The sequence below is a fragment of the Saccoglossus kowalevskii genome, chromosome 21 (assembly GCF_978046115.1).
Source record: "Saccoglossus kowalevskii chromosome 21, keSacKowa6.1, whole genome shotgun sequence".
In the NCBI taxonomy this organism is placed as follows: Eukaryota; Metazoa; Hemichordata; class Enteropneusta; family Harrimaniidae; genus Saccoglossus; species Saccoglossus kowalevskii.
Window position 1 is genome coordinate 25,203,480 of NC_140661.1, and position 10,697 is coordinate 25,214,176.

General features: G+C 36.9%; 1 protein-coding gene and 2 non-coding genes across 3 annotated transcripts in view; 1 reads left to right on the top strand and 2 right to left on the bottom strand.

Annotated features, from left to right (window-relative positions):
* The first annotated feature begins 205 nt into the window (after positions 1-205).
* LOC102800832 (uncharacterized) overlaps positions 206-10,697 on the top strand; it is a 46,477-nt gene continuing 35,985 nt past the window's right edge. Inside the window, exon 1 of the mRNA XM_078014360.1 lies at positions 206-263. The gene's annotated coding sequence lies outside the window, so the exon portion shown is untranslated. The remainder of the gene's footprint in view (positions 264-10,697) is intronic.
* Positions 8,969-9,041, bottom strand: TRNAM-CAU (transfer RNA methionine (anticodon CAU)). Its single transcript has one exon. It is a non-coding gene; the product is annotated as a tRNA-Met (tRNA).
* On the bottom strand, positions 10,142-10,214 carry TRNAM-CAU (transfer RNA methionine (anticodon CAU)). The gene has a single exon. It is a non-coding gene; the product is annotated as a tRNA-Met (tRNA).

Below are 10,697 nucleotides of genomic sequence, written 5' to 3' on the forward strand. Positions count from 1 at the left end.
CTTAATGTCGTAACCTCGTTCTTCAAATTATTATAAAAGTGGAGATCGAATAAAATAGAATAGAATAGAATAGAATAGAATAGAATAGAATAGAATAGAATAGAATAGAATAGAATAAAGATGTTTCAACAAAAAGACAAAAGTAGGATATGTACATTCTAATTTACCTTATAATAGCGACGCCTAAGCAAAGTATTTGAATTACTCGAATATAATTAGGAACGAGGCTAAAGTTATTTTTCCAGGTCGAAATAAAAGACACGGTAGGTGAACTGCATAAATGATGCTTTTTTTATCCAGGGTGAATATGTTATGTTTTCAGTGTTATTCAACTCCATGATCAGTGGTAGTGTAAGTACAGACAACCAAATATACATACTAGTACATTGAAAACAGGATTCCAACTCGTGACCACAGCAAGTACCTCAGCAGTGTTGGCATACGTGCTACTCTTCACGCCACAGTCACAGCTCCAATCTATTGATTCATAGTTGGGTGCATGCACGTGATTTGAATTTCAACGTAAAGCTAGTAAAGCGTCGTGCACGTGAAACATACATCCATATGACACAATAAAAAACAAATTATGTGTTACAATAATTTTGTTTGGTCCTTTGGGGGCTACCAGCGTTAAAATTAGTCACATGAACCAGTCATTCTACACCGGCGTGTTTGACGTTTTCTTCTCAATGAGGGACGTGGTCGTAGTCGTGGTGATAATGCAGATGTAAAGGTATGAAAAATACATTCGTTGTTACGTTACAATACACTGAATAGTTTATTTTTTTTTAATTTTGTATGTATGTGTGTGGGTGGGTGTGTGTGTTTATGCAAGTGTGCCCTCCCATTCAGACATCGATTTGGCAAAGCAAAGTGTGCATTCACTATTATACTAACTATTCTTTATTTGAGCGGTTATTATAAGTTTAATTATATTGAATATATTGCTTCTGAGATTTTATTTAGAACCGTTACGGTATTATATGTCCATTTCTTTATGGCATGTTCTTGGTTTGCGAAAACATTTTGGATCAACAATTATCAACATGTCTATCAAATTTTCTCAAAACCCAAATTTTATAACGTTAAATTATCTTAGTCCACTAATACATTTTATTAGTTCTCTGAGCCATAATTTACAACACATGCACACACTAAACACACTCACTCTTTGCCATTAAACATAGTCAAAAGCTCATGGAACAAAATGTAAAACAATGTAATGTGTTCATTTCATTATTTTTCAGTGAAAATACAACACACACTTTTATTATCTGTTTTATTCCAACACAGTGTACACTTTTATAAGTCCAGGTGATAGGCACCAATATTTCATTTCGAGATTGCCACTAAGTGTTTAATAACTAATGTTGTTGTCACGTGAACCGTGAATAAGACTAAATTCAAATGTATCATTACATCATCTCATAAACTGTCACAGTTAGTTATACAAGTCTGCTACACGTGGATAACTGTAAAAACTCAGTGTTTATGTATGTTGTACCTAAGTTTGAACATAACATTGTGAACATGACACGTTTCTTACACATACGAAATGGTACTCATCAATATTATTTGAATATATTTCTATCAAAATCCTTGGCAAATATCATTTAAACAATTCTCTATTTGTAATTAAACTGTGGTACTTACATTACTGGTCACGTCATAGAAAGTACTGTTACTACAATATGCCATACGTACCTTTTTAAAGTTGGGATTTGTCTTTTTTACTATTTTCGTGTGATTGCTAGGAGAAACTTGTCAAAAATAACCTATTTTGCCAACAATGTACATAATATTTTTAACTAAAAACAAAAACAAATCAAACTAAATGTATGTCCAGTGGATTAGATGAAATCACAGTCCCTCTATCCCAGGTCTAGAAACGGCTATTGTATTAGGTGTGAATTGGTCTCCTTCCCTGACAGCAGCGCTAGAGGGATAGAGGGACTGTGATGAAATGAGTATGCTAAAATCGCACTTGGCCAAAGCTTTGAGAGTTAATTATAATTACATCAACAAGGCATTGTTACCAGAGTTTTTCCGAAAAGAATTTCTAAAACATATAGTGATCCAAGCAATGTTGAATATGACAAATAGTGAGACGCAACCAGAACCTTAGATTTTCTTATATTAAAGCGGGAGTGTCGTCATCTGCGCACGCGCGGGAATTGAGTCTCAGGCGAAGATAACAACACACGCAAAGAAAGCAAAGGCTCATAGGTAGACGCTTGTTTTTAAACAATGACACGCTATGGCCACCTGACGCATGCGTAGGTGACGACTCCCCCGCTTTAAACTAATGAATTGCAACCTGGGAATAGTTCAATTGTATTACCGTGGAACTGGTGGAAGTGGGCAAGTAATCTTTGGTAAGTGAAATGTACCATGGACGTGGGGCTTAAATGTTATTTCGCGGAGTTGAATATAAAAAGCATATAAAAGAAAAATTTATATGATTTAAAAACAAAAAGTTATATTTTCTCTTTTCACCGATTACATGTTAATTTTAAACTACTGCTTTATTTACCTAGCATTGAAGAACACCAATTAAGAGAAAAGATTGTTCCATGTCACAAAGCGGCGTGTTAAAAAGTCAGTAACCTTTTTAAAAATAAATACAGAATTAAATTTTCCAAATGAATATACACAATTACAGGTCATAAATCCAATACAAAAGCAATACGGCGATGAATTCATTTTTACAGCATAAACTAGGGTTTACACATTGTTGGTTAACAAGTATGCTCACATTATTTAAAAATAACACGGGTATTCTAAAAGTGCAAGCATCTGATAGCTTATTTAAAAATTGCCATAAAACTATAAAAAAACATAACAACAAATGTGCATGAAACATAAATCATCTGTTATGTTGGATGTTCCGTGGCTAATGACGGCTAATTTATTTTTTTAGAATCTAATATTTTAATTTTTGGTATAATTTGATGAATTGGAGGTAAGCAATCACAATTTAAAGTTTAGCCTTGTCGCATACGACTTATTTACCACTTCCGTGTCACTGAGAATGTTCTAGAACCGTACTGTGTCTGGGTGGAATATTGTAGATTTTTTTTTTAGAAACTGGTTGAATAGGTAATAGAACACTATAGGAGGCAATAGAAGGTAATGGAACATTCTATAAATTTATAGTAAATTCCAGACTCATTATGTATGCTGATGTAATGGTCTATTTATAGACAGTGTGGGTATATATAGGGGAGTTGTTCAGCACTGAGTTCAGATCGGAGATCTCGTTGAATTGTATTTGAGTTTAAGTATCTAGTTATTGGAGTAGTGGAGTTTTACCGCGTTATTTTACTTGATGTTTGCAGAGTATAATAATACCAGTACCAGTTGAAACCTCATCTGTTGGCTCCGTGTTCGTATTTTATCATCGCCGCCAGGGAAGTCTTTCTGTTACTGTTGCCATTTTGGTATTTGAACCATCACACCTGTACTATACCAATTACGGTAATATTACGTTGCGTGTGACAAGCCTGTGGTGGCGACATCGCCCTTTCAATAATAGGATTTTGAAATGAACACCGAAAATCAAAATCTTACTTTCAATTTGTTAGTATGGGCCATGTTTATTAGATTCAGTAGTTATCAACCATATAAAAACCCGTATTCGTCAGCCAAGGACCATTTATTCGGCCGAAACCTCAACATTAACCCTTGGCATTTCACCACGATTTACTGTATGTCGCACGCCCTCAAACGATTATAAGATTCACTTTGTCTCATCATGGAGGTAAGGCCACACTGATTTAATTTTATGGATGACATCCTCTGGAGACCCCAAAACTAATGCGAGAGGGCGAAAAAAAAAAATCCTGCCAAAAAAAAAAAAAAATCCTGCTAAAACCACAGGACTACGGAGCTGCTATTATGAATTGGACCACAGAACACAATGTATCAAAAAACAACAAGAAGTCTTTATTTGTAGGAGGCACATGTTGATATACACATCTCGTACTGTATTACTGTCACAGGTATAACCATTTCAGACAAGCTCTAGTACATGTAGTCATGATGAAGTACCTTCAGTCAAAAACACTGCATGCAATGTACAACATGGACATCATTTTCAGTACAAGTCAAGGCGGAATGTACATATCACTACTTTATGACAATAACTAACAAAACATTGCAATGATACAGAAATGTCCTTGCTTGCTCCTCTCTACACAGTAGGGGTTAGCTTTAACCAATCTCTCGTATAGCTGTGTAAACGTCATATCTCCCTGGCCGACGTCAATTGCGTACCAGTCTACAAAAATCCCTCAGTTTTTCCTCTGAACTGTTATGCTCACGTATTCCCGGCAACGCAATACGCATGTGCAGAAGATCATTTACGACAAAATTGGCACGTTTTTAGATAGTCCAAAAAGAGTTTTACGACAAGCCGGCGCTTTGCGACAATATGAGTCGGCAAGTTCCGGACAGAAAACCGACCTGTAGAGACTCATCGTCGGAGATTTTTTTTTTTTTTTTTTTGAGAAAAGGCGAAAACTAATGCGCGCGTGGATGTCATCCATACAATTAAGTCGGTGTGGCCTAATAAGATAAGTAATTACATCCATGGTCTCATGAAACTAAACATTACTTGGTAAAATTAAAATGGCGGAATCAAATAAACGTGTTGCTATGGGGTGCCGTTTGTAAATTTATTTATATGCAGCAATTTTCCTTTATTTGGGCATTTTATATGTAATAATCGAACATTATGTTATTATATATAAATAATTAATATCATATGTTGCTAGCGTTTTCTCTGTACGAGCTTACTGATCATCAAAAAAAGCGCTTAGTGCTGTATCTGTGGAAAATGATGTGTTTATTGCAAACATAGTCCCTCGACTGTGTTGCAATGAAGACCGAATCGGGCAAGTGAAACACAGTTTGCACAAATATTTAGACATTCACTTGCCTACAAACAATTTTTAAAGCGGGAGGGTCGTCACCCGCGCACGCGCGGGAATTGAGGACCAAGCGACGATAACAACACACGCTAAAAACGCAAAGGCTCATGGGTAGACGCTTGTTTGTAAACAACGACACGCTATCACCATCTGACGCATGCGCAGGTGACCACTCTCCTGCTTTAAAGTTGGAATAAGAAATTTTGTAAACGTGTCAACGAATATAGACCTTCTGTTGTTGACACGGATGAATCAGCGCAAAGCCTATACGCCGCCTTAGTTTTAATCTGTGATGAGCTCGCCGATCTTCACATTTATGATACAACAACTCTGATTGGTGGCTCCAGCTCCTTGGTGCGCCCAATTAAATGACTCAATTTAGCTGCAGTGAAATACAGTTTTCCTAGCACGATCACGCACGGGTTCGTGGGCCGGATATGAATGCGAAACTGTGCGGTTCGGACGATGATAAAAACCCGGAAGCTTCTGTCATGCTTTTGATGGCATACCCGGAAACAGTTAGCAAGTGACATCAAACTACGTAATATACATTTTCAACAAATCCTGTATTATGCCACACATGGGGATTGTGTAGATTATAATATAACGATAATTGTATAATACCGCGAGACCAATCGTATAGCATCCCTGATATTCGTATAATACCGCGAGACCAATCGTAGAACATCCCCGATATTCGTATAATATCGCGAGACCAATCGTATAGCATCCCTGATATTCGTATAATACCGCGAGACCAATCGTATAGCATCCCCGATATTCGTATAATATCGCGAGACCAATCGTATAGCATTCCCGATATTCGTATAATATCAGAAGACCAATCGTATAGCATCCCCGATATTCGTATAATATCGCGAGACCAATCGTATAGCATCCCCGATATTCGTATAATATCGCAAGACCAATCGTATAGTATCCCCGATATTCGTATAATATCAGAAGACCAATCGTATAGCATCCCCGATATTCGTATAATATCGCGAGACCAATCGTATAGCATCCCCGATATTCGTATAATATCGCGAGACCAATCGTATAGCATCCCCGATATTCGTATAATATCGCAAGACCAATCGTATAGTATCCCCGATATTCGTATAATATCGCGAGACCAATCGTATACCATTCCCGATATTCGTATAATATCTCGAAACCAGTCGTAGAGCATCCCCGATATTCGTATACTATCGCGGAAGCAAGTATAACATTTCCGAAAGTCGTGTAATAAGGCGAGAGACAGCAGTGACTACAATGTCCGGAAATGTCACCCGACTCTTAATTAATATTAACAATTAGGGAATTCAGTATATTCGTTTGTATATTTTATATATGTATTGATTTAGATACATAGATAATATGAGCACGAGGTGTTTCTTTTGTTCTGTTTATAAACAAAAATCACAGCCTACATACCAGATTATCGCTCTCCGCCATCGGTACTGTAAGCTATCCTCTGACACTCTCTCCGTATTTTGTTAACACGTGACAATAAATACCAGACAAAAGTAGTAAAACCCAAGTTCACATGGACGCCAATCCACATTTTACTGACAGCGAAATACCTCGGATGTTCTTTCGTTTTCCAAATAGCCAGTACGAAAAAAAAATCCGATCTATACCCTGTCAAGCTTTGTCTTAGCCATCCTGTTGATTATTCGAATTGTTCACAGTCATTCGAACAACAGAGATGTAAATGGTGGTGGTGGTGAATACACATTGCATTGTCTTGAGTTGAAACTTCTATGCACACAGATTAAACTTGGGTTGTTTATTTGTGCATATACTAGTGGGGTTGTGCTGCATTATTTTTAACCATGGACTACGTTCATGTTTTAATCAACTTACATGACATTCAATGTTATTTCGACTTCAGCATTTGAAAGTTTATAGTAAACGTAATTTTCAAAGGAAATAAGACTCTCGCTACCACAGTGAACATAAGTGGTTAGTTACCTGGGCGACTTGAATTCCGGGTGCGTCGGGAATGTTTCAAAACAATCTTTATTGTAGCATTTAACATTTAAAGAAAATACCTAGAAACATTGCAGCAAGTCAGAAAATGACCTCAGAATGAGGCTGAGAAATATATAATCAACAAACATAAGACTAGGCTGTCCCGTGTGAGGATCGAACTCACGACCTTCAGATTATGAGACTGACGCGCTGCCTACTGCGATAAGACAAGTTTTCGTTTATTATCATATCAGAGAACATCGACTGATTTTATGGTGGAATTACATAATAGTACAATCAATTTCTGAAATCAGATCAAAGAAATTTATAAACGGTTTACGGTATATGAAAATATCTTATCCCTGGTGTGCGAAACCATTTTGGAACGAAAAATACAGAGGTGCAACAAGTATCACATCAAGTCCATGAATATTTCATAATACAACGAAACATAAACATAATTCACATCATATCAAATATATCCTCTCACCAGAACAAAAATACGACTTCTCCATATTGCAAATAAATTTTAAAGATGCTCAACCAAACTATATTTGTTTTCCCTAAATTACATATTAAATATTCTAACGCATTGACGAATAATACTTCCACGGGGTCTGTGGTATTGCATTTTAGCATGGGTCACGTAACTACAGGTATAGCCATATATTTGGCTACAATATTTGCATTTCAACGCAGTGAAACATTTGGGGTATTGAACCCTGTAGGTAATACACTAGTACAATAAGTCAATGAGAAACGACACAACAAATATGTGCGAACGTGACCTCAATCCCCGGGCCTCAATCAAACTGTTTGACTGCCCCATACGAGGATCGTACTCGCGCCTACTGAGCTAGGCACAGGGCGGCGAATTCACGCATTTATTAGTCCGAATAAGTGTATTCCTGCGTTCGTGTGTGTGTCTGTAGCTGTATTTCGGGCACATCACATACAAATATATATGTCATGAGTAGGCATGTGTTTGTTTTATTGATCAAATTCAAATACCCGAGTGTCGACCATTTTAGTGTTGGAATGTACCAAAATCGCGCATTTCTGTCATTCCGGGGTCGTACCTGAGTCGTTTTCAGATTTTGGTTTTCAGATCGATTCAAAATGACTAACTGGTGATCGTTTAAACTGCCAACGGTCATCTTGTCTGTGAAACATATATGAATGATTTTTGAATTTGAATCTGCCCGGATCTCAGATCTACTGAAATTTTATCCGATTCTGCCACGTACCAACGAAGAAGCAGATAGCGTAGTACATTCTGAATACACTATTTATTTGCAGACCGCAGAGAAGTTTTCGATAGCCCGAGTACTATGTACTAGTAAAATCAATTGCAGCAATATAATTGTTGATCCTAATACCAACGTTTAGTTCGCTTCAATTTTACAAAGAACTTGAATTTCACGCAATTATGACTCCGGTTGTATCTATGCGCGTGGGTGCTTACTATGGGTCACTTCTGATGTCGCAGTGCTATATATATCCTACATGAATTCGATATTGACATCTCTTGCTCGATTCAGAAAACTTCTTCCACAGTTAACCTTGCCTTTAGAGGACATGTGTGAATCCTGTGCATGACATTTCTTCGGGGAGAGTCCTTTTCAAAAGTACCCCAGGTTTGTGGGCGGAACAATACAACCTCCAGCGCATGGGGTATTTCAAAAGTGATCATTTTGTCGAAATTTCAATATATCCTTTTACACTGAAATGTTTAGACCCGTATATCGCGGGGTACATTTAAACCTCTTCCGTATGGCGAGTTGTTCGTTCATTTTAAATTGCTTTTCAGGCAGAGAAATTATGTTGTTTCGTGCACAATATTGTTCAAATTAAGTTCATCATAGGAAAAATACATCCATGGCCAGTGGTAGTGTATATTGGTTGGGTGCACAATTTGCATATAAACGCAGAAAGCATTTCGGCAAGTAAACCACCAATGTCGAGACTGTGTTGCAGCATTAGAGGGTCTATGGTTGCAGGTAAATCAATACGAAACGTCGGAAAGTGGAAACAACAATCACCCAACCAAAAGTTTAGGCTGCCCCGTGTGAGGATCGAACTCACGACCTTCAGATTATGAGACTGACGCGCTACCTACTGCGCTAACGAGGCGCTGACAAACGAATTTATTTCTTACAGAATACAAATTCACAATAAATGCAAGTAACTTTCAGTTGACAATTCAAAATTGTCAAAAAGTTGGCAACTCGTGAAAATTCCTAGCATCTAAAATTATTAAGCAATGCAGTATATGGCTTTCTTTTTTCAGCTTTAAATACATGTGACCTATTATTATTTTGAGTAACATGAAACTGCTTGTAACTTCACGTGGATCTCTCGTACATCGTAAAACAAATTGTTTAACCCCTATCTCATCGACATATAAATTGACCAGCATACCAGTGTTCCATGAAAAATAACAACCATTTACGCATGAAACTAGCATATTTATTTTCAAGGGAAGTTTTTAAAATTGTATTAATTTGATTTTTTTGTTTCATAGTGAGTGTTTTTCTTTAACAAAGTTTAGTGAATTGTCTTTCAATATTGTATGTATTGCATTTAGCTATTTGTATTGTATAGTATTGTGTTGGTTCTAGGTACATGTATGCCTGTTTTGTTAGATTATCATCTGGGAGTTCCTTTATATTTAATGATTGATGCCCCAGAGCCATATATCCTACATGAATTCTATATTGACATCTCTCGCTCGATTCAGAAAACTTCTTCCACAGTTAACCTTGCCTTTAGAGGACATGTGTGAATCCTGTGCATGACATTTCTTCGGGGAGAGTCCGTTTCAAAAGTACCCCAGGTTTGTGGGCGGAACAATACAACCTCCAGCGCCTGGGGTATTTCAAAAGTGATCATTTTGTCGAAATTTCAATATATCCTTTTACACTGAAATGTTTAGACCCGTATATCGCGGGGTACATTTAAACCTCTTCCGTATGGCGAGTTGTTCGTTCATTTTAAATTGCTTTTCAGGCAGAGAAATTATGTTGTTTCGTGCACAATATTGTTCAAATTAAGTGCATCATAGGAAAAATACCTTCATGGCCAGTGCTAGTGTGTATTGGTTGGGTACACAATTTGCATATATAAACGCAGAGAAGCATTTCGGCGAGTAAACCACCAATCTCGCGACTATATAAATCAATGCGAAACCAAGAAAAGAGGAAAAAAACAATTACACAACTAAAAGAACAGGCTGCCCCGTGTGAGGATCGAACTCACGACCTTCAGATTATGAGACTGACGCGCTGCCTACTGCGCTAACGAGGCGCTGGTGTTTAAAACATGAGTATTAATTCATTGCTCTCACAATGCGAGTAACTTTCAGTTGACTTCAAGATTTTCAAATGTTGTCAACTCGTGAAAATTCCTAGCATCTAAAATTATAAGCAATGCAGTAAATGGCTTTCTTTTTTCAGCTTTAAATACATGTGACCTTTTATTATTTCGAGTAACATGTAAACTGCTTGTAACTTTACGTGGATCTCTCGTAATTGTCACCCAAATTGTTTAACATTGACATAGAACCATTGACCAGCATAGCAGTTGTCCATGAAAGTTAACAATCATTTACGCATGTCTGTTGCGTATAGATAATTATATATTTATATCCAAGTTTAAACATAAAACTTTGCAACGTCTATCAATGTACACAATATAATTTTCAGACATTAAAAATAACAAATGTAATTTCAGTAGATTAGGGAGTTTTCAAAATGAAATTGATAGCATGTTTCTATAAGACGCTGATCG